Here is a 21,550-nt window from a genome sequence, read left to right on the forward strand (position 1 = left end):
GAAGGAAAGAGTGAGTCTCTCCAGATCTGCCACTTGTGTGGGCCCTGCCTGAAGAGCAGTGGTCCAACTGTGTCTTGCATCACAGTTTAAGGTAACCCTGAGTTTAGAACCCCCACCTTGGCTCTGCCTCTGTAGATGGCTTCCCCACTCTGATACCTGGCAGCTCTGCACACTCAGACACTCTTGGTCTTTCTGTGACCTGGTGGGTCCTGAGACCCCCACTGTACCTGGGAGGGATCCACTCCCACTTAGTCTCTGGAGTGAAGTCCCTCAGTCTCAAATTTCTCGCCTTTAAAACAGATTATGTATTCTGTGCCATCCACTTAGTTCCCCTACGCTTAAGACTTTGTGCTGATTTTGAATCTTGTCCAAGTATCCCCAACAACAAGTCAGTAAGAAAATTCTTTTCCTTTTTTATTAAGAATGTCTCTTGAATTCTTTCCTTTTTATAATTGTAAATTTCTTCTGTCACTACCTTCATCAAGGCTCTTCTCAAAATAAGTCTAATTTACTGTACTAGGTCCTCAACCAGTCTCTAGATGGTAGATTTGACCAAGTTCTTCAATTCTCTGACTCACATTTATACTGCCACACCCTTTGCCATGTGACATTGTGGTACTACTAGAATTGGAAAACCATATTTTCCTACTCCATTGATGTCAAGCAGGGTCACTGACTTGCTTTGATCAACTGAATAGGGAAAGAAGTGAAAATAACTAGTTCTGATTTGAGCTGAGGTTTTAAGAGTCAGAAGGTGTGTCTGCTTGTGCCTTGTGTTATTGTGAAGAGAAAAGAAATTCTCCTGGTTGACCATGATCCCAGGATTAGAAACTTGTGGGGTATACATGAACCCAACCTGCAGTCTGTAGCAAACGTAGACAATTTGTAGTCTGAAGACAAAGTGCTTCAGCTGACTTGCAAAATTATGAAAAAGAAGACACATATATTTATTGTGGTGAATCACTGATATTTTGAGGTTCTTTGTCATGTAAAAAAATCTGACTAATATGCTGCCTTTAGGCACTCTTTGCTCTGCTTGATAGAATGCATCTCTGACAGTTTTAACCTCCTATAATACAACTGGAATTCTCCTGTCTACTGCTTAAATGTTTTATTTTTCTCAACCACCTAATGAAAAATCTGAACATTTTAACCTGATTATTTACAACCTGGCTACTACTTAACTTTCCTGACATATCTTCAAATACACCTAAAAATGAACCTATTCATTCAATTACCCTGAAGGATTCATTTCTCCAAAAGTATTCATTATCTATGTCCTTGTTTACTCTATAGCTCATTACTCACCTCCTTTCCTAAAGTAATCTTCTTAACCTCTCTCAAGCAATAAACATCTGAGAGTATTAAAATATTTGTAAATAATAGATGCTTCTAACACAGACTATCAAAGGTATTTAGTAAACCTTGTAGAAGGATTAGACTGTTGCTATTCATATAAGTAACAAGTGAAGATGGCACTCCCTGCCTTTTACTCCTGAAATCCTATAAGCCACAAATAATGAGTGACCTTTAAATATAGTTTAAGTGGCTCCCACACACATGATACTTTAGGGCTGCTCTACATAGACACCCTGCTGACCAAGTCACCTATGTTTTTAAAAAACAATCACATGACTATGCATCTCAAGTGAAAACAGAATTAAGAGAAAAGATAAAAACTGTTCTTTTTTCCTCAGTCCTAATAAGATTATGATATTATTTTCTTCTGCTTTGATCTGTAATAATAATTATAAATGTTTTTCTTATTGTTTCTTAATCTTTGGCCCACTCTTGAGATTCTCAGGCCAAACTGATGCTATGTATCTCAATTGATTTCTACCAAATCACAAAGATATACCCAACTGCCCTACACATGAATATTCTATCCTGTGTTCTCCCTTGTTGAAATGACTCCTTTCACAATTTTGTTGTTTAAATTTATAACTTTGTTTTTTAAATAGATATATCTGAATCCTCTAGCTATACACCAAACTTTGAAGAGTCAAATTACTACTTTGTAACTCCAAAAACTAAATGATATCCTTTATATTAGAAGCAGAATATGAGAGAAGAGAGAGTACAGGATTTGTACCCAAAAAGACCTAAGTGTAAAATGTGACTCTACCAATCTGATAGCTTTGGTAATACAGGATATTAAAATCTCCAAGCCCCAGATTAATCATATTTGAAAGGTTGGAAATAGGGGGAGTAAATGTACAGGTACTAATACCCAATACATTTGGGACAAGCTATTTGATTAACAGCTCTTAGTTTCTAATCTCACTTTACTTGCCTCAAACTCTAAAATGGATGAAGTTTTTGACATGAGAGGTATGGTTCATTCTTGGAGTCCCCATATTTACCAAGTTGTTCTAGTTTATGATTTAGAGTCTAAATTGTTTATCATTTTCCAGGACTTCTTTTCACCCGGATTTCAGTATTCCATTGCTATCTCCAGGAAATTCCAACCAGAAATCAAAAGACACAGACTCAGTTGAACTGTCCATAAAAATGCAGAACAGATAACCTATGCATCACAGCACAGGACTATGCTATGTATCTTCCTGACTTAGAAGGTAAAGTATCTGTTAAATTGGGAGAAAACCTGAAAGGAAAATGAGCATACCATTTTTGTCTGATTTTAATTTAGATGTTCTTTCTTCAAATAGATTAAAATTGACAAAAGTTATATTTTATCTAACTAGGTAACAGCCTGGAATAAATTTAAACAGGCTGCTTTAACAATGTTCTGTCAACTTTCCAAGCTCTGATATTCATAGAGTGATACCATGGTGGAGTTTTGATATTTCAGACTGCCTGCTAGGCACTCAATAAAATATATGACAACAATTGATTGAGTCATAGATGCAGTTTAATGATTAGTCATCATGCACCTCTTATACCATATCAGTAACAAACAGCTGTTTATTTCCTTTATCAAAAATCACCAACTTTAGCATTAGTGTGACGACCACAGAATACATGTCATTGTCTGAAAACTTTATGTTGGGTTTTAGTTTAAAAATGGCCTGACTGGTAGTCTCTGACTCAACCTTTCAGCTTTCCCCTAGGTGCCCATAAATGGGGAAGAATGTGTTTTTACATAATAACATTAAACCAAGTTGCTAAGTTTGCTGCTGAAAATAAAGAGGAACTTTAAATAACAAAAGCCATGGAGTTATACTAGCAAACCCAATTAATTAAACCATGTTTGCAGCAATGAAACAAAGCAAACTGGTTGTTCTTGAAAGTAAGAAATGGCTCCAGTTCACAATCAATTTCCTGATCAATGGTAATAGATTTGTACTCATCAGAGTGGATGATTTTTGGTATTGGGTAGAATGCTTCATGCCCATTTCCCAACTATTACAGGAATCTTGTTAGAAATTATGCTAAAATTAGTATAATGTAATTTGACTTCTAGTTATCTCAAAGACATTGCAAATCTACCAAGATTGCAAAGCATACTTAGCAAGATTCCAGACCAAATACATGCTTCCTGGGTACAAATGTCAGTTCTAAACAAAGAATACTCTGAAAATAAACAAAATATGTAGACACTGAAAAAAATTCTTACAGCACAGAATTAAAAGAACGTTATCCTGAAATTCAAACCAGAGTATCTATATTAGGAAAAGATTCTATAGTGTAACCTTAAGAAATGTTAGAAAACCTTATTCATTTTCTTCAACAGGCTGCAAGATCTGACTTTTATGAAAGAAAAGTGGGAAGCAGGCAGAGTAATACCAAAAATTTTCAAAAAACATGTGGGATACAATTCTCTGGACTAAAAATCTAACTATTTGTCTTGAGAGTAAATTGTAATTAAATTTAAAAAAACCTTTTGAGGCAATAAGAAAATTTGATATGAAACCATCATCAGGGATCTAGAATAGATAACACAAAGGAAATAAACAAGGGGAAGAATTTATAAAGAAAAATATAAAAACTATGAAAGACAGAGAATGGAAATCTGATATAAAAAGTATAAATGCTTCTGAAGAATGCACCAGAAATATTGGATGGAAGAATAATTCAAGGTATAATTAGAAAGATTTCCACTAACACTTCTGATGTGTAAACCCACAGCAAAATGTCATTCCAAGCTGAATAATGGGAAAAATCTGCATAATCTATAACATCTTTTTTTTTTTTAACACATAAAGGAGTTGATGTTATCAGGTAATAAGGTAAACCTAATTCTAAAAGGTGACCCACCATCCATGAGCTAGAGTAACTACATAGAATACATGGGAGCTTTATATACAAGGTAAATTTGCCCCTATTCTGCATCCCTTTTCTGGCACAATGGACTGGGAAGCCAATCCCAGGGAATAAATCAGAGGCTAATTGGTAATGGTATAGTTGAAACAAAACAGCAATGCATCCATTACATGGTGTATAATTCATTTTGACAATAAGTAGCAAGAGCTTTAAAAAGGGCTACATCTTTTCATCCAATAACTTCATTTTTTAATATGTATCCAAAGGTAATAATCAGAAAAGGTTAATTATATGCAAGATTTTGAAACAATGTAAATGTCTAAATTATGAAAATATTTAAACTGCAAATCATCCATATGATGAAATGTCTTTGATTTAAAAATATTTTAAATGTCAAAATGCTCACAGCACAACATTAAATGATAAAGATAAGACAAAAGCAAAACAGGATAGTTGTATGGGCTTAATCCTTTTTTAAGAATATCATAGTATATTCAGCTTAGGTCATAATCTCAGGGTTGTGAGATTCTCTCATTCCCTCTCCCTTTGCTCACTCCTCCCCCCACCACTCTCTTTAATTCTCTTAAAAAAAAAAAAAAAGAAAAGAAAAGAAGGAGGAGGAGAAGGAGCAAGATGGCAGAGAAGTAGGAGACCCTGTTTCAACTGGTCCCCTAAAGTGAGCTAAATATCTACCAGAACACTCTGAACACCCATAAAATCAGCCTGAAATGTAAGCTTATACACTTCTGGATCTCTATGGGGAAAGAAGACATCAGTGGAGAGGTAAAGCAGACTGGGAATGCTCAGACTGATATCAGAGGATAAACAGAAGGGGGACAGAGCCACCAGAATTGACCCATTGGAAAGTAATACCACAATACAAAAGTGTCCTGTGATTGGAGACCAGCATTAACTTGGAGTCTGGTTAAAAGCACTCAAAAAGAGCAAAATATCTTAAGGGGTAACTGGTGGAATTGGGTGGTCATGGGCACAGGCCTAAGCTCATGGTCCCAGGATGTTCACCACCAGTGACCACCCATGCCTGAGAGACTCCAGCAGGGTCCCCAGTCTGTGGTCTCTGATCCTGTGGCTTTCTGCTGCTTGCACCACCACTTGGGCTGAGCACACTCCCACCTGCACCTGAGAGAGCCCTGCATGAACTCCAGTCAGGATCCCTTGGTCTGCAGCCTTCCATGGTCTACAGCTTTCTGTGACCTGTGTTGCTGTGGGGTCTGAGTGCACCCAACATGACCCTGGACTCCAGAGAGCAGTCCCCACAAAGGCAGCCACCTGAAGTTGTCCCCCTAGACCAATATCACTTGCAGTTTTAGTGACACAGGGGTATAGAGACAAGCAAGGGCCTCAGGTGACCACAGGGATGGTGGCTGGAGGTGCACACTGTGGGGGTTTGCAGTGTTCAGTGGAGTTTGCAGAGAGGGAGTCTGTGTGTTCTGGATCACCCAGAGGGGAACAGTCTGAGGCTTCTGTCTGAGGTGTAGGTCTGGGTGCAGACAGATTCTTTGCTCTAACCTGCTGAAAAACCACAAAAAGCAACCAAAGAACAAAAACTTCCAGAAAACAAAAGTCTGACACCAGTATCCACAGAGCTCACCCCCTTGATAGGGGGCAAGAAGACACAACCCAAGCAAGATTGAATGGAAAACAACATGGCAGGCCCCTGTCCCAAAAGACAAGCCAAAAGAACAGAGGACAACTACCACAGGATACCCATAATACTGTAAAACCCCAAAATCAGGGGATAACAATATATTAAACTCCCAGTATTGCCCCCAAACCTATATATTTCATAGATACAACTTTTCTTTCTTTCTCTTTTCTTTCTTTCTTTCTCTCTTTTTAAGTTCATTCTCATGATTCTTATTTTTTTAATTATTTTTAACCTACTTACCATTACATCTAGAGATTTAATACAACATATTCCATAATAACTTATTAACTTGAACTTTTTTCATATATATATCTGCATTTCTTCTCTTTTTCTTTTTAATATACATATAGATATAAGCTTCAAGGTAATATTTCTTCACTATTCATTATTACCCCTATATATAAGACAGTTTTAATTTCCCTGTATCTCTGGAAAGTTGAATCCTTTAACAAAGATAACAAGATACACCCAGGAAGAACTAAAATAACATTGTTCACCCACATCAAGGATTTATAACCATCCTTCCATCTTACTCTTCTGTCAGTGTTTCTGTGTATTTGTGTGTGTTTTTTTTCCTTCTGGTGTTATATAAATCTTATTCTCGGGGTTCATTTTGGCTAGTTTTTTCTTTTTTTTCTTTTTTTCTTTTCTTGTCATTTACTTTTGTCAGTCTTTTCGTTTGTTCACTCTTTCTTATGTAACTTATAAATCTTACTTTAGGGGCTCATTTTCTCTCTCTCTCTCTCTTTTTCTCCTTCTATCTCTCTTTTTCTCTTTTTTCTTTCTTTTCCTTTGTGACTTCTGATTGCTCTGAAACTTTCCAGGGTGCAACTTGCCTGCATCATATTTGATATATTCAGCTATACATCCCCTCAACCACTTTTCAATAAAATGACTAGAAGGAGGAATACTCAATAGAGGAAAAATTCAGAGACTGTGCCATTTGCAACAGAGCTATTGGATATGGACATAAACAGTATGTCAGAAAGGGAATTCAGGGTAAAAATTATCCAGGCAAAGGCTAGGTTGGAGAAGACCAAGACAGTGACAACACAGAATCTCTAAGGGCAGAACAGAAAGCCACCTGGGAAGAAGTTAAAATGTTTTAAAAGTTAAAAATGGTATCAATGAGATCCAATCTAATATAAACATTCTAACAGCTAGGGTAACCAAGGCAGAAGATAGAATTAATGATCTAGAAGGTAAACTGATAGACAAGAGGGATCAGAAGGAGGCCTGGAACAAACAGCTTAGAAGTCATGAAGAACTATCAGGATCCCTGAGGGGTGGAGAGAGAGAGAAGACTAGAAGACATAGTTGAACAAATTCTGGATGAAAATGTTACTAATCTCGGGAATGGAAAAAGTGTTCATGTCCTAGAGGCAGAAAGGACACCCCCAAGATCAACAAGTCTAGAAACACATCCAGAAACTTAATTGTGAAATTCATGAATCATAATTTCAGACAAGAGGTCTTAAGGGCAGCTAGGGGAAGAGATCCCTTATGTACAGAGGAAGGACCATCAGAATAACATCAGACCTGTCCACAGAAATATGGCAAGCCAGAAAGGGCTGGCAGGACATATTCAGGGCACTAAATGAGAAGAACATGCAGCCAAGAATAATTTATCTAGCAGGACTGACATTCAAGATGGATGGAGAGATAAAGAACTTCCAAGACCTCTAAGGTTTATAAGAGGATGGGACCACCAAGCTGGCACAACAAGAAATATTAAGGGGGTTCTATAAATAGAAGAAAGAACCCAAGAGTGTCATAGAACAGAAATTTACAGAGACAATCTACAGAAACAAGGACTTCACAGGCAACATGATGTCAATAAAAACGTATCTTTCAATAATCACTCTGAATGTGAATGGCCTAAATGACCCCATAATGGCACAAGATTGCAGGGTGGATAAAATAGCAGGACCTGTTCTTATGTTGTTTATAAGAGACACATTTTGAACCTAAAGATACATCCAGACCGAAAGTAAAGGGATGGAGAACCATCTTTCATCCTAATGGGTCTCAAAAGAAAGCTGGGGTAGCAATTCTCATACCAGATAAATTAAATTTTAAGCTAAATACTATAGTCAGAGATACAGAAGGACACTACATCATTCCTAGAGGGTCTATCCACCAAGAAGATATAATTGTAAATATTTATGCCTCCAATATAGGATCAGCCAACCACATAAACCAACTGTTAATCAAAACAAAGAGTCATATTGACATGAATACATTAATTGTAGGGGATCTTAAAATGCCACTCTTAGTAATAGATCATCCAAGTGAAAAATCAATAAAGAAACAAGAGCTTTGAATGTCACATTGAACCAGATGGACTTCATAGATATATTCAGAACATTCCACCCTAAAACAACAGAATTCTTCTCCAATGCACATGAAATTTTCTCCAGAATAGAGCACATACTGGGTCATAAATTAGGGCTCAACTGATACCAAAAGACTGAGATTATTCCCTGTATATTCTCAGACCACAGTGCTTTGAAACTGGAACTCAACCACAAGATATAGTTTTGAATGATTCAAACACTTAGACTCCAATGACCGTCCTGCTCAAGAATGTTTGGATCAATCAGGAAATCAAAGAGGAACTTAAACAATTCATGGAAAACAATGAGAATGAAGACACATTGGTCCAAAACCTATGGGATATGGCAAAGGTAATCCTAAGGAGGAAATACATTGCCATCCAAGCCTCACTCAAAAAAATGAAAAATCTTGAATACACTCTCTCTTTACACCTTAAAGGACTGGAAAATCAATAACAAATTAAGCCAACCCCACACACATGAAAGGAAATAAGATTAGAGAAGAGATCAATGAGTTAGAAACTAGAGATATAGAACACATCAACAAAACTAGAAGTTGGGAGAAGGGGGGTGGGGTTATGGACATTGGGGAGGGTATGGGCTTTGGTGAGTGCTGTGAAGTGTGTAAACCTGGCGATTCACAGACCTGTACCCCTGGGGATAAAAACATATGTTTATAAAAAATAAAAAATTAAAAAAAAAGAAAAGAGAGGGGATCCAAATTAATAAAATTATGAATGAAAGGGAAGAGATCATGACTAACACCAAGGAAATAAAAAAGGTCATCAGAAATTATTATCAACAGTTATATGCCAATAAGTTAAGCAACCTAGAAAAAAACAGATGCATTCTTGGAAACCTATAAACTTCCAAGACTGAAACAGGAAGAAATTGACAACCTGAATAGACCAGTATCTAGTAACAAGATTGAAGCAATGATCAAAAACCTCCAATAAAACAAGAGCCCAGGACCTAAGGGATTTCTTGGGAAATTCTACCCAACATTCAAAGAAGAAATAATACCTATTCTCCTGAAGCTGTTTCAAAAAATAGAAACAAAAGGAAAACTTCCAGACTCTTTCAATGAAGCCAAAATTACCTTGGTGCCCAAACCAGGCAAAGACCCCATCAAAAAGGAGAATTTGAGACCAATATCCCTGATGAATATGGATACCAAGATCCTCATCAAGATTCTAGCTAATAGTATTCAACAGTACATTAAAAAGATTATCCATCATGACCAGGTGGAATTTATCCCAGGGATGCAAGTGTGGTTCAACATTCACAAATCAATCAATGTGTTAGAATCAATCAATATAGAAAAGAGAAGAACCACATGGTCCTCTCAATTGATGCAGAGAAAGCATTTGACAAGATACAACATCCATTCCTGATTAAACTCTTCAAAGTATAGGGACAGAGGGAATATCCCTCAAATTTATAAAATCTATCTGTGAAAAATCCTCAATGGGAAAAACCTGACAGCCTTCCCTTTGAGATCTGGAACATGACAAGGATACCCACTCTCACCACTGTTGTTCAACATAGTACTAGAAGTCCTAGGAACAGCAATCAGACAGCAAAAAGAAATAAAAGGTATTTGAATTGGCAACTCTCTCTCTTCACAGATGACATGATACTTTATATGGAAAACCCAAATGAATCAATCCCCAAACTACTAGAACTCATAGAGCAATTCAGTAATGTAGCAAGATACAATATCAATGCACCAAAATCAGTTGCTTTCTTACACACTAACAATGAAAATACAGAAAGGGAAATTAAAGAATCAATTCCAATTATTATAGCACCAAGAACCATAAAATACCTTGGAATAAAAAAGACATAACGTGTTTTTGAGGAACCACAGAACACTCATGAAAGAAATTGAAGAAGACAGAAAAAGATGGAAGAGCATTTCATGATCATGGATTAGAAGAATAAACATTGCTAAAATGATTAGACTACCCAGAGCAATCTATACTTTCAATACTTTTCTGATCAAAATTCCACCAGCATTTTTAAAGAGCTGGAAGAAACAATCCTAAAATTTGTATGGAACCAGAAGAGACCCTGAATTGTGAAGGAAATGTTGAAAAAGAAAAACAAAGCTGGGGGCATCGTGTTGTCTGATTTCAAGCTTTACTACAAAGCTGTGATCACCAAGAGAGCATGGTACTGGCACAAACACAGATACATTGACCAATGGAACAGAGTAGAGAGCCCAGATATGGACCCACAACTCTATGGTCAAATAATCTTTGGCAAAACAGGAAAAAATATCCAGTGGAAAAAAAAACAGTCTCTTAACGAATGGTGCTGGGAAAATTGGACAGCTATTGTAGAAGAATGAAACTCGACCATTCTCTTATACCATACACAAAGATAAATTCAAAATGGATAAAAGGCCTCAATATGAGGCAAGAATCTATCAAAATCCTAGAAGAGAGCATAGGCAGTAACCTCTTTGACATTGGCCATAGCAACTTCTTTCAAGACATGTCTCCAAAGGCAAAGGAAACAGAAGTGAAAATGAACATGATTGAATGCTTCTGCATTGCAAAGGAAACAGTCAACAGAACAAAGCAGCAACACACGGAATGGGAGAAGATATTTGCAAATGACAATACAGACAAAGGGCTGATATCCAAGATCTATAAGGAACTCCTCAAACTCAACACTCAAAAAATAGATAATGATGTCAAAAAATGGGTAGAAGATATGAATAGACACTTCTCTAAAGAAGACATATAGATGGATAACAGACACATGAAAAAATGTTTATTATCATTAGCCAACAGGGAGATTAAATAAAAACTGCATTAAGATACCACCTTATACCAATTAGAATGTCCAAAATTCTCAAGATAGTAATCAACATGTGTTGGAGAGGATATGGAGAAAGTGGAACCCTCTTATTCTGTTGGTGGGAATGCAAGTTGGTGCAGCCACTTTGGAAAACAGTGCAGAGAGTCCTTAAGAAATTAAAAATAGAGCTACCCTATGACCCTGCAATTTCAGTATTGTGTATTTAGTCCAAAGATACAGATGTAGTGAAAAGAAGGGCTATCTCTACCACAATGTTCATCACAGCAATGGCCACAGTCATCAAGGTGTGGAAAGAACAAAGATGCCCTTCAACAGATGAATGGATAAAGATACAGTCCATATATACAATGAAGGATTATGCCTCCATCAGAAAGGATGAACATCCAATTTATATCAACATGGATGGGATTGGAAGAGATTATGCTGAATGAAATAAGTCAAGCAGATAGAGTCAAGTATCATATGGTTTCACTTACTTGTAGAGCAGAAGGAGTAATATGGAGGACATTGGGAGATGGAAAGGAGAAGTGATATGGGGGAAATCAGAGGGGGAGACAAACCATGAGAGACTGTGGACTCTGAGGAACAAACTGAGGGTTTTGGGGGTGGGGGGTGGGGTGATCCTGGTGGTGGGTATTAAGGAGGGCACATATTGCATGGAGCTCTGTGTGTGGTGCATAAACAATGAATTTTGGAACACTGAAAAGAAATAAAATAAAATAAAATTGGAAAAAAAGAGGTAAAATTTTTTTTAAAAAATGCAATTAAAGCACAAATGTGATCATGCAATCAAGACATAACAACATGAATTAAAAACTAAAAGAAAAAGAGTACCTTTTTAAAAGAACAAAAAAGAATCACAAAAATTATTTTCAAAAGAAAGTAAATGTAACATCTTGACTTGGTTGGAGATTAGACAAGAAGCAGACCTTTAAAATGAGAAAATTTTAAAAGTTGTTGTTAAATCCTGTATTATCCTTGGTCAAAATCTCTCCTTGAAGCTGGGAAGCATCTATGTGACCAAGGTCTTAAGAATATTAAAGTATTGTGCCTTTCTTCACTTCTGTGTCTCTATACTGCACTTTGCATCTGTATTGAAACATGATTTAGTTTCTTCTATCATTAAAAAAAAAAAAAGTCCCCACACTACACACCAAATTCCAATTAACTTCACCATCTCTTTATTCCTCTTCACGGTCATACTTTAGAACAGAGTTGTCAATAATTGGGGATTTCACTTCCTCAGTCCACTAAAACATGACGTTTGCCCTGATTAACTCCATAGAAATTACAATTTTATTTTTAAGTTTGCTAAGAAATTTGACGTTAACAAAATCCAGTGAACTTCTTTGGTCTTTACTCATTAAACTCTTAGCAACTTTTACCATTACTAAAAAATCATTTTTACAACACAGTCATCTCTTGATTCCCATGGCCTATCAGTCTCCAGGCTTCTTTCTATCTTTTCCTAAAACAGTATTTTATCACCTAATGCATTAAATATTGGAATTCTTCCATTTTTTGCCTAGTCCATGTTGAGCAATATCCTCTACCCCATTATTTTGAAGTATGATGTGATGATGTGTAGGAATCACAAGCATGTCATCCTCAGTCTAGTGCTCCTACCTGTGCTCTTCAACTATGAAAACAATGGTCTTTACCTGAAGGGATCTGTGACACAAAAACATCATATATCTTTAATTAAATCCAAGATTTCTCCATTCCTAATATGCCCTTTATCTAGTTTCTCCTCTTAGTTAATGGTTTACATGGCCTTCATGCATGCCAGGGTTTTAGAGAATTCAGGATACCCAAGCCTGCTTGATCATCTATCATTCCAGTCATTCACCAGTTCTTTTCATTTTTCATCAGAAAATTTTCTTAAATCTATCCATTTATTTTCAGCTTTGTTCCACCACCTTGGTCCCACCATTTCTCCTTCTGACCATCTCTGCACTGACCTCCTATTGACTTACTCCCTGTCAGTTCCTCACATGGAGGCCGACATTATCTTTATCCTTTAAAAAAAGGAAAGAAAAGAAAAATGAGTGAATTCCTCAGAAGTGTTTTAAATGTTCTACAGTAGATTACAATGACTTCTGGGGTAAAATTTGAAACCCTTAACATAGTTTAAGATGCCCTTCTTTGCTATCTATCTTTTAAGGCTGTATCATGCTACTCTTTCATCTGATGATTGTTCTTTAAACATTACTATCATTTCCATTTCTTAAACTCACTGTGGTAGGCAGAATAACCCCCTCACCATACACACACATTCATAAAGTATCCATAACCTAATCCCTGAAACCTGTGAATATATTTTCTTACATGGTAAAAAGGACTTTACGAATGTGATTTATTTAAGGATTTTGAGATGAGGAGGTAATCCTGCATAATCCCAGGGGACCCAGTGTAAACACCAGAGTCCTTATAAGTAAAACAGGGAGGTACAGAAGTCAGAGAAAAGTTTGGCGTGATATTATTGCTGGCCAGGGGGTGGCTACAAGCCAAGAAATGATGTAGGAAACCTCTAGAAGTTAAAAAGGCAAAGAAAAGGATTTTCCTCTAAATTCTCCAGAAAACACAGCCTTATCAACACGTTGATTTTAGCCTAGCAGGACTGGTTTTGGACTTTTGACCTCCAGAACAGTTATGTGATAAATTTGTGTTGTTTTAAATCACTAATACTTACAATCTTTTACAGATGCAATAGGTAATCTTTCATGTTCTTTCTTGCCTCAAATTCATGTGCTATGTGTACCTTACCGAGAAATTTTTGCTCCTCCATACCTGGCTAATTTCTGCTTTTTCTTATGCCTCAGATTAAACATCACTTCATATAGAAAACTTTCTCTGCCTCTCTCATACAAATATTGGGTCCCCGTATCGGTTTTCTACTTTTCATCTTTCACTTAGTGGCTTAAAACAACATCCACTCATTACCTTATAGTCCTGGAAATCAGAACTCCAAAATCATTTTGAATGGGATAAAATCAAGGCATTGACAGGGCTGGTTCCTGCTGGAGGCTCTAGAGAATGATTTGGTTTCCTTGTTTTTTCTGGCTTCTAGAGACTTCTGAATTTCTTGGCAAATGGTTTCTTCCTTCCTTCATTTCAGTCTCTTGCTTCCATAGTCATACCTCCTATATAAGTAACTCTGATCTCCTCTTATAAGGGCTCTTATGATTATGCAGGACCCAACAGGATAATCCAGAAGGATAAAGAATGGGGAGCCATCTCAAGATTCTTTTACCCATTTTACCAAAATAAGTAATATTTTAAAATAAGTCCATTTTACCAAAATAAGTAATATTTATAGATTGTGGGGATTAAGATGTGGATGTCTTTGGGTGGCCATTATTCATCCTAAATAGTCCCCTATTATATATACCACAAGATGCCCTGTAATTATTTTCATAATCAAAAACACCTTATAATTATTTGTTATAATATTTGTTAGAATTTGTTTAATATTTACTGTCCTTCTTGGTCATATCCTTTGTGAGTGCATTGAAGAAAACATATATGCCGGTATAAAATAGATATTTTTTGACTACTATGACTTCCATATTTTGAAGCCTTGAAAATATTTCCAAAAGGACAACATAAACATTTTTAGGTATATTTTATGAAACCTGTATTCCTTGTCACTTTCAAGTGACTTGTATACTTCTACATACCTTTTGAAGCTCATCTGTGAGAGAAAACAAGTAGTTAAGTACATCATACCTTAACATAATGAAGGGAATCGGCAAGTTATCAGAAGTGGATTTAAGTCGGGAGTAGTTTTTAGTTCACTAAAAGAGGCAAAAATAACCCGAGTTACAACATTAGATTTTAGCTTTTAATTCACAGAAGTTAATGGGAGTGGGAGTTAAAGGGCAGCAGTGCAGAATTAGAGTAGAATATCAGAGAATGCTTTAGACACGGCTTTTTTTTTTTTTTAAGATTTTATTTGTTTATTTGACAGCAAGAGAGAGACAGCAAGAGCAGGAACACAAGCAGGGGGAGTGGGAGAGGAAAAGCAGGCTTCCTGCCAAGCAGGGAGCCCGATGGGATGTGGAGCTCAATCTCAGGACACTGGGATCATGACCTGAGCCGAAGGTAGAGGCTTAATAACTGAGCCACCAAGGCACCCCTTAAACAGGGCTTTTAAAGCTATATTTAATGAAGGCCTTCTTATCATTTTTTTAATTAATAATCTGTCATGGTCAGAGAGAGTTGTAAAATATAACAATGAATTGCTAGAAAAAAATAACATTAAAATATAAGTATGAAAGGCCAAATTCTCCATACTTAGGAAAGAAGAATTTAAAAACACGCACGTGTTCCATTGACCATTCAAAAGTGGTAATGTATAAGAAGACAAATTCCTACCTATTTGTCATTTCAAACTGTACTTTAGTGAAAAGTTATAAGCAAAATAGCTGTTTCCTATGTTAAACTTCTTTCCGAAAACTTTGATAAATTACAGGTATATTAATACGTATAATAGGAAGAATGAGTTTTCTTCTCTTGTTAGTTTATTTAATCTAGGCAATATTGATGGCAGTGGTGCTTGCATGGAATGATGTATATTAACATGGTGTTTATATTCTGTTTTAATAACATGGGTAGAGAGGCCACTCTCCAAGAGGTTTGTTGAATTAAATTCAAGATGAAAATTAAAATCCTCTCAATCTCTGAATGTTTATTTTTTTATTAATTTATTTTTTAATTTTATTTATTTGACAGAGAGAGGTCACAAGTAGGCAGAGAGACAGGCAGAGAGAGCGAGGGGAAGCAGGCTCCCTACTGAGCAGAGGGACCGATGTGGAACTCGATCCTAGGACCCTGAGACCATGACCCAAGCTGAAGGCAGAGGCTTAACCCTCTGAGCCACCCAGGTGCCCCCTCTGAATGTTTATTTTTAACCTTTATCCAAATGAAGGAAGTTATGCTGCTTTTCAAAGTTCATCTTCAATTACTGATCAGTAGAAATTCTAAGAACCTGTTCTGTAAAATTATGATTAAATTTAAATTATTTTATGATTAAAGAACTGTAGATTCATAGATAGTCTATTTTAATTTTATTCTGTTGGAAAGCTCAAATCAAAATTTTCTGTAAAATTCTTATTTTTCATTGATAAATTTTTATAGATATGTAATATTAATATCCTCTTATCATATTCCTAAATTAAGAAACATGTTAAAGAATCTGTTGAAATAGTTCTTCCAGAATTCTAACTTTTGTTATTGTTCTTTGGTCTTCTCTGTCTGTGAAAGTTATGTTGCATGCATCCATTGTGTGCAAAAGTTTAAAAGATTACAAATGCTGAATATATGCAATTTTTAAACTAGATGCCAAATTATAACTTTAAAAAATTAAGACCAAACTTATTTTTATTTTGTGGATATACTAAATGTTCATTCAGTAATTCAAACATTTTGAAAAGAATGTTTGATTTCTAGAATGTGTTAATTATTTATGATCAGCCTCAGTATTACCACTTAATAATTTCAACTTTAATATTTTAGTCTTTTGTAATTAATAAATATTACTTAGTCACTAGGTGCTTTTTTTTTTTTTTTCTCCATAGCAAGTCTTTCACCATGAAGGAAGCAAGGTATCAATTTACATTTTGGCATAAGCTCACTCTTTTTTTTTTTTTTTCCCAATTTATTTATTTTCAGAAAAACAGTATTCATTATTTTTTTCACCACACCCAGTGCTCCATGCAAGCTGTGCCCTCTATAATACCCACCACCTGGTACCCCAACCTCCCACCCCCCCGCCACTTCAAACCCCTCAGACTGTTTTTCAGAGTCCATAGTCTCTCATGGTTCACCTCCCCTTCCAATTTACCCAAATTCCCTACTCCTCTCTAACGCCCCTTGTCCTCCATGCTATTGGTTATGCTCCACAAATGAGTGAAACCATATGATAATTGACTCTCTCTGCTTGACTTATTTCACTCAGCATAATCTCTTCCAGTCCCGTCCATGTTGCTACAAAAGTTGGATATTCGTCCTTTCTGATGGAGGCATAATACTCCATAGTGTATATGGACCACATCTTCCTTATCCATTCATCCGTTGAAGGGCATCTTGGTTCTTTCCATAGTTTGGCGACTGTGGCCATTGCTGCTATAAACATTGGGGTACAGATAAGCTCACTCTTTAATTTACGTAAGGACTTCAGAAGCTGCTTCTGACATCACAACTGTTTTTGCAGAACACACCTATAGAGACTTAATTTTTACACAAAGTAATATTCCATATTTTTATAAAATATTTTAAAAGTTAGTCATGTTTCCATCAATTTAGTTGAAAAAACTTGTTCTTCCTTCCCATCACTACTATGTTCATTATTTTAAATTGTCATGTTAGCCATATCTGGGTGTTTGCCAAGTGGTAACAAAAGATAATTTGACAGTTTATTCTCTAAAATGGTCCTCCTTATCATTAGTCTGTTCTGGAATATACCATTAAGGTATCAGTGGAAAGTAGCATTTTCACTACTTTCTCTACTACAAAATCACCCAGTATTTCTAAGCAAACATAACAATAAGGCAATAGTATATTTTAATCTTGGCTGTTATTTTATTACAATGCAAAGCAGTAATGTTCATAAGTCATCTATAAAACATCTATCAGTCTTTAATTCAATACACTTCCTTTCAAGTAATTTTAGAGGGTTTGAAATTTTTTTATTTATTCATAACTTCTGCTAAGATTCTGATGGTTTTATTGCTTCGTTAGTCACTTCATGATCCTATAAATAAGACACTAGTTTTAACATTCCTCTTTAATTATAGCTATAAAATCAAACTTGGTACATAAGATATTTCTAAGTAAAATTAGTAATTCTTTGGGATTTTTTTCAGAGTGACTTCCATTGCTATCATTTGGTTTATAAATGACAAAGTGGATCCTAACAATAGGCAGTGTCCTCCTTTAAACACCAACAGCTAAGAACTGACCCTCAACACACACACACACACACACACACATTCATCCAATTGTGTTCTGAGAAATGGTTTACTGAAAAGAACCACCTTTACTCATATAGGACTTAGATAAGACTCAAGAATGCCCCTTGTTTACCTATCTCAAGGGCAGACAAAGATCCTCTAAATTTTCATCCTCTGTCTTACACTTGGCTCTCTGAACTATTTGTACCCATTGAACATACTGGACAAAATACCTGCCAATACAACCAAACTTTAGTTAGGTTTCTCTCCTACTTCCAAGACTGAATTTTACCACTGAATTTTACAACCTCAGCAGAAGATTCTCCCAAGAATTAACTGACCATAGGAAAATTAGTTCTCTGATCGAACATCAGATCACATCACCTGCTCAACACACATCTCCTTTAAAAAATTCCTTTTTGCCTGATCTTTGAGGCACTTATAGATATTATGGTTGGAGAGCTCTTCCTAATGCAATAGGCTACCTCTCCCTATTGCAATCATCTTTTCAAATAAAATCTCTCCTTATGTAGGTCTCAGTTTGGTTCTATTTGAAAGGTTTTGGGTATTGGGACTGAGATGGAAAGCTGCTCATCCTGAAAACCTCCAGTCTTCACCTGAATTCATTCCAAGGTCTCTGGTCTTTTGTGTCCTTTCTCAGCAGGGGAACTCACCACAGTGGTGAGTCTCAACTCCCCCTGCATTGTTCTGGATATTTGTCTGTTGTAACATAGTAAAGAGTTACTTTGATTCCTTCATGCACAGAGAATTCTGTCTGCCTTCTGTGAGGCTCTTTAGGTCTTTCCTTGTCTCATCAAGTGAGGGACTGTGTGAGGAAATTTCCTTAGCTCCTTAACTCAGTAATGCATAGAAGAATTTCCTTGGTTCTTTGGGGATTGTGTGAAGGAATTAATCAAGTGGACCTCTTTTTCAGCTCAGTTAAGGTCGGATCTCTGATTTAATTATGTATTTTTATGAGTAACTTTCACTCTATTAGGCTCCTGCCTCCTCTTCTCCCATTGACTACATGTTTTCCCACATGTCACTGTCTCAGTTTGCTCTGGCTGTCATAATAAAATACCAAAGACCGGCAAGCTTAAACAACAGAAATTTACCTTCTTACAGTTCTGAAAGCTGGAGGTCTGAAATCATGGTATCGGCATGGTTGTGCTCTAGGGACCTTGTTTTGCAGATGGCTACTTTCTTACTATATATTCACATGGCTTTTCTCAGAGATAAAAGCTTTCTGGTATCTCTTCTTTGAAAGGCAATAATCCCATCAGGAGGGCTCTGCCTCACAACTTCATCTAACCTGCATTCTCTCCTAAAGCCCTATTTTCAGATATCATTGCAATGGAGGTTAGGACTTCAACACATGAATTTGGGAGATACACAAATATTTAAACCATAACAGACATTATTCAGTTCAGTATCTTGAGACGAGGTAAAATATCACTATAGAAAATGATTCTATACATTCTACTGATTTAGAATCTAATGATTCTAAACATTCTATTGATGTTTTAAATGTAAAACATCAATGTTCTAGACTTTTTGGAAATTTGGGACTGCCCAAAACTGGACAGTTTATAACTTCTCACACCCATCACTCATCCCTTCTCTTTTTCCCTTTTTACTGCCTCTGATCTTCCCTTCAGTTCCCGTGAATCCTTATCTGCCCACCTGCTTCCTACCTCAGTATCTCCAATTTCTACCCCATTATCCATCTCTGCCAGAACTTTCCCTCCCACTGTAGCTCTTCAACTCCCTACAGTCACTCCAAACTCTAGGTTCAATGCCCCTCCCTTTTACTGGGGCCTGTGGAGGGGCCAAAGCAACTGCTTGAGAATGAAAAAGCTGACTAATAAAAAACAGGCTAGTTTTAGGTCACTCGTACAGCTTTGGAAACACCCAGATGGCCACACGCTCTCTATTTAGTCCCCTGTCCAAAAATTAACTTACAGACCAAATAAGATTAATCACCAGATTTAAAAAGAGAGAGAGAGAGAGAAGGGGTTGCCTGGCTGGTTCAGTCGGTAGAACATACAACTCTGGATCTCGGGATTGTGAGTTAGAGCCCCATGTGGGGTATAGAGATTACTTAAAAATTTTAAAAGTCTCCTCCACAAACATTTGTGGGTATTCTTAAAGTCTTCTATTGAGTAGGTGACCTCAATTTTTTCTATCAGCTTGAAGCACGATTCTGATAGTGATATACAAGTGGAGCGAAGATGAGAGCCAGACATTTCCTACAAACTAGTGAGTTTTCTATTTCTGTGTTTATATCTGACTCATGAGTGAAATTTTAGAATTGAACCTGTAATCTCTGCATGTAGGTCTATTTGTATATGTATGCATGTATATGCATGTATGTGCTGCAAACTGAATCCCCCCCCTTCATATTGTAAAGGTCTGACTCTCAATGTGATTATATTTGGAGATAGGGCCTTCAGAGAGGTAATTAGGGTAAGTGAAATCATAAAGGAGGAGTTCTCATAGAGCTGGTATCCTTAAAAGAAAAAGAATTGACATTGAAGTGATCTCTCTCTCTCCCTTTCTGTCTCTCTCACTCACTCTCTTCTCTCTCTCTCTCCACCACTACCCCTCGCAAACACAGAAGAAAGGCCATGTGAGAGGCAGCAATTTGCAAGTCAGAAAGAGAGCTCTTACCAGCACCTGTTCATGCTGCCACCTTGGTTTTAAACGATCCAGAACAGTGAGAAAATTAATCTCTGTTATTTAAGCCATCAGCCTGTGGTATTTTTGTTATGCCAGCCCCAACAAACTAATACACAAATTTTGGTACTGTCAGGTGAGACTCTGCTGTGATGAATACCTAAATATGTGGAAGTAGTTTTGGAACTGAGTGTATAGAGGCCATGGGAATTTTGAACTGAAATAGCCCAGATCATCTTGAAGGGACTGTTGATAAAAACGTGAAAACTAAAGGTAATTTTTGTGAATTTTCAGATGGAAATGAAGAATAGGTTAATGGAAACAGAAGGTTATCCTTGTTATAAAGTGGCAAAGAATTTGGCTGTATTCTAGTGTTTTGGGGAAGATAGAATTCAGATATTTGGCAATGGAAAACTCTAACCAAGGTGCTGAAGGAGAAGCTTGCTTTTCCTTACCACTTACATAAATTGCAAGAGGAGAGATAACTTGAAGTAGCTGGTAAGCAAAAAGGAACAAGAGCTTGAAGATTCAGAGAATGTTCAGTCTATCCATATTATAAAAAACATGGAAAATTTTTCTGAGGAGAACACTTGAGTGTGGCTATGCAATCACTTGATAAAAAAATCATGGATGTGATTCATGGATTTAATTGGCTTCTGCCATCTCAATAGACCAGGGATAGAGATGGGATTACATAAGTAAAAAAAATATCAGCTGGAAATACGGGAACAAAGAAAACAGAACAGAATGAATGAAATCCATCAGATTTCTGGGATTCTACAGGACAGGACCATAAATTTATTGTTATGAATATAGGTGTATCATTCTTCAAGAAAAAAGGGGAAATGGCTTCAAAGGCAATC

This window comes from Neovison vison, chromosome 11, assembly GCF_020171115.1.
Source record: "Neovison vison isolate M4711 chromosome 11, ASM_NN_V1, whole genome shotgun sequence".
Taxonomy (NCBI): Eukaryota; Metazoa; Chordata; class Mammalia; order Carnivora; family Mustelidae; genus Neogale; species Neogale vison.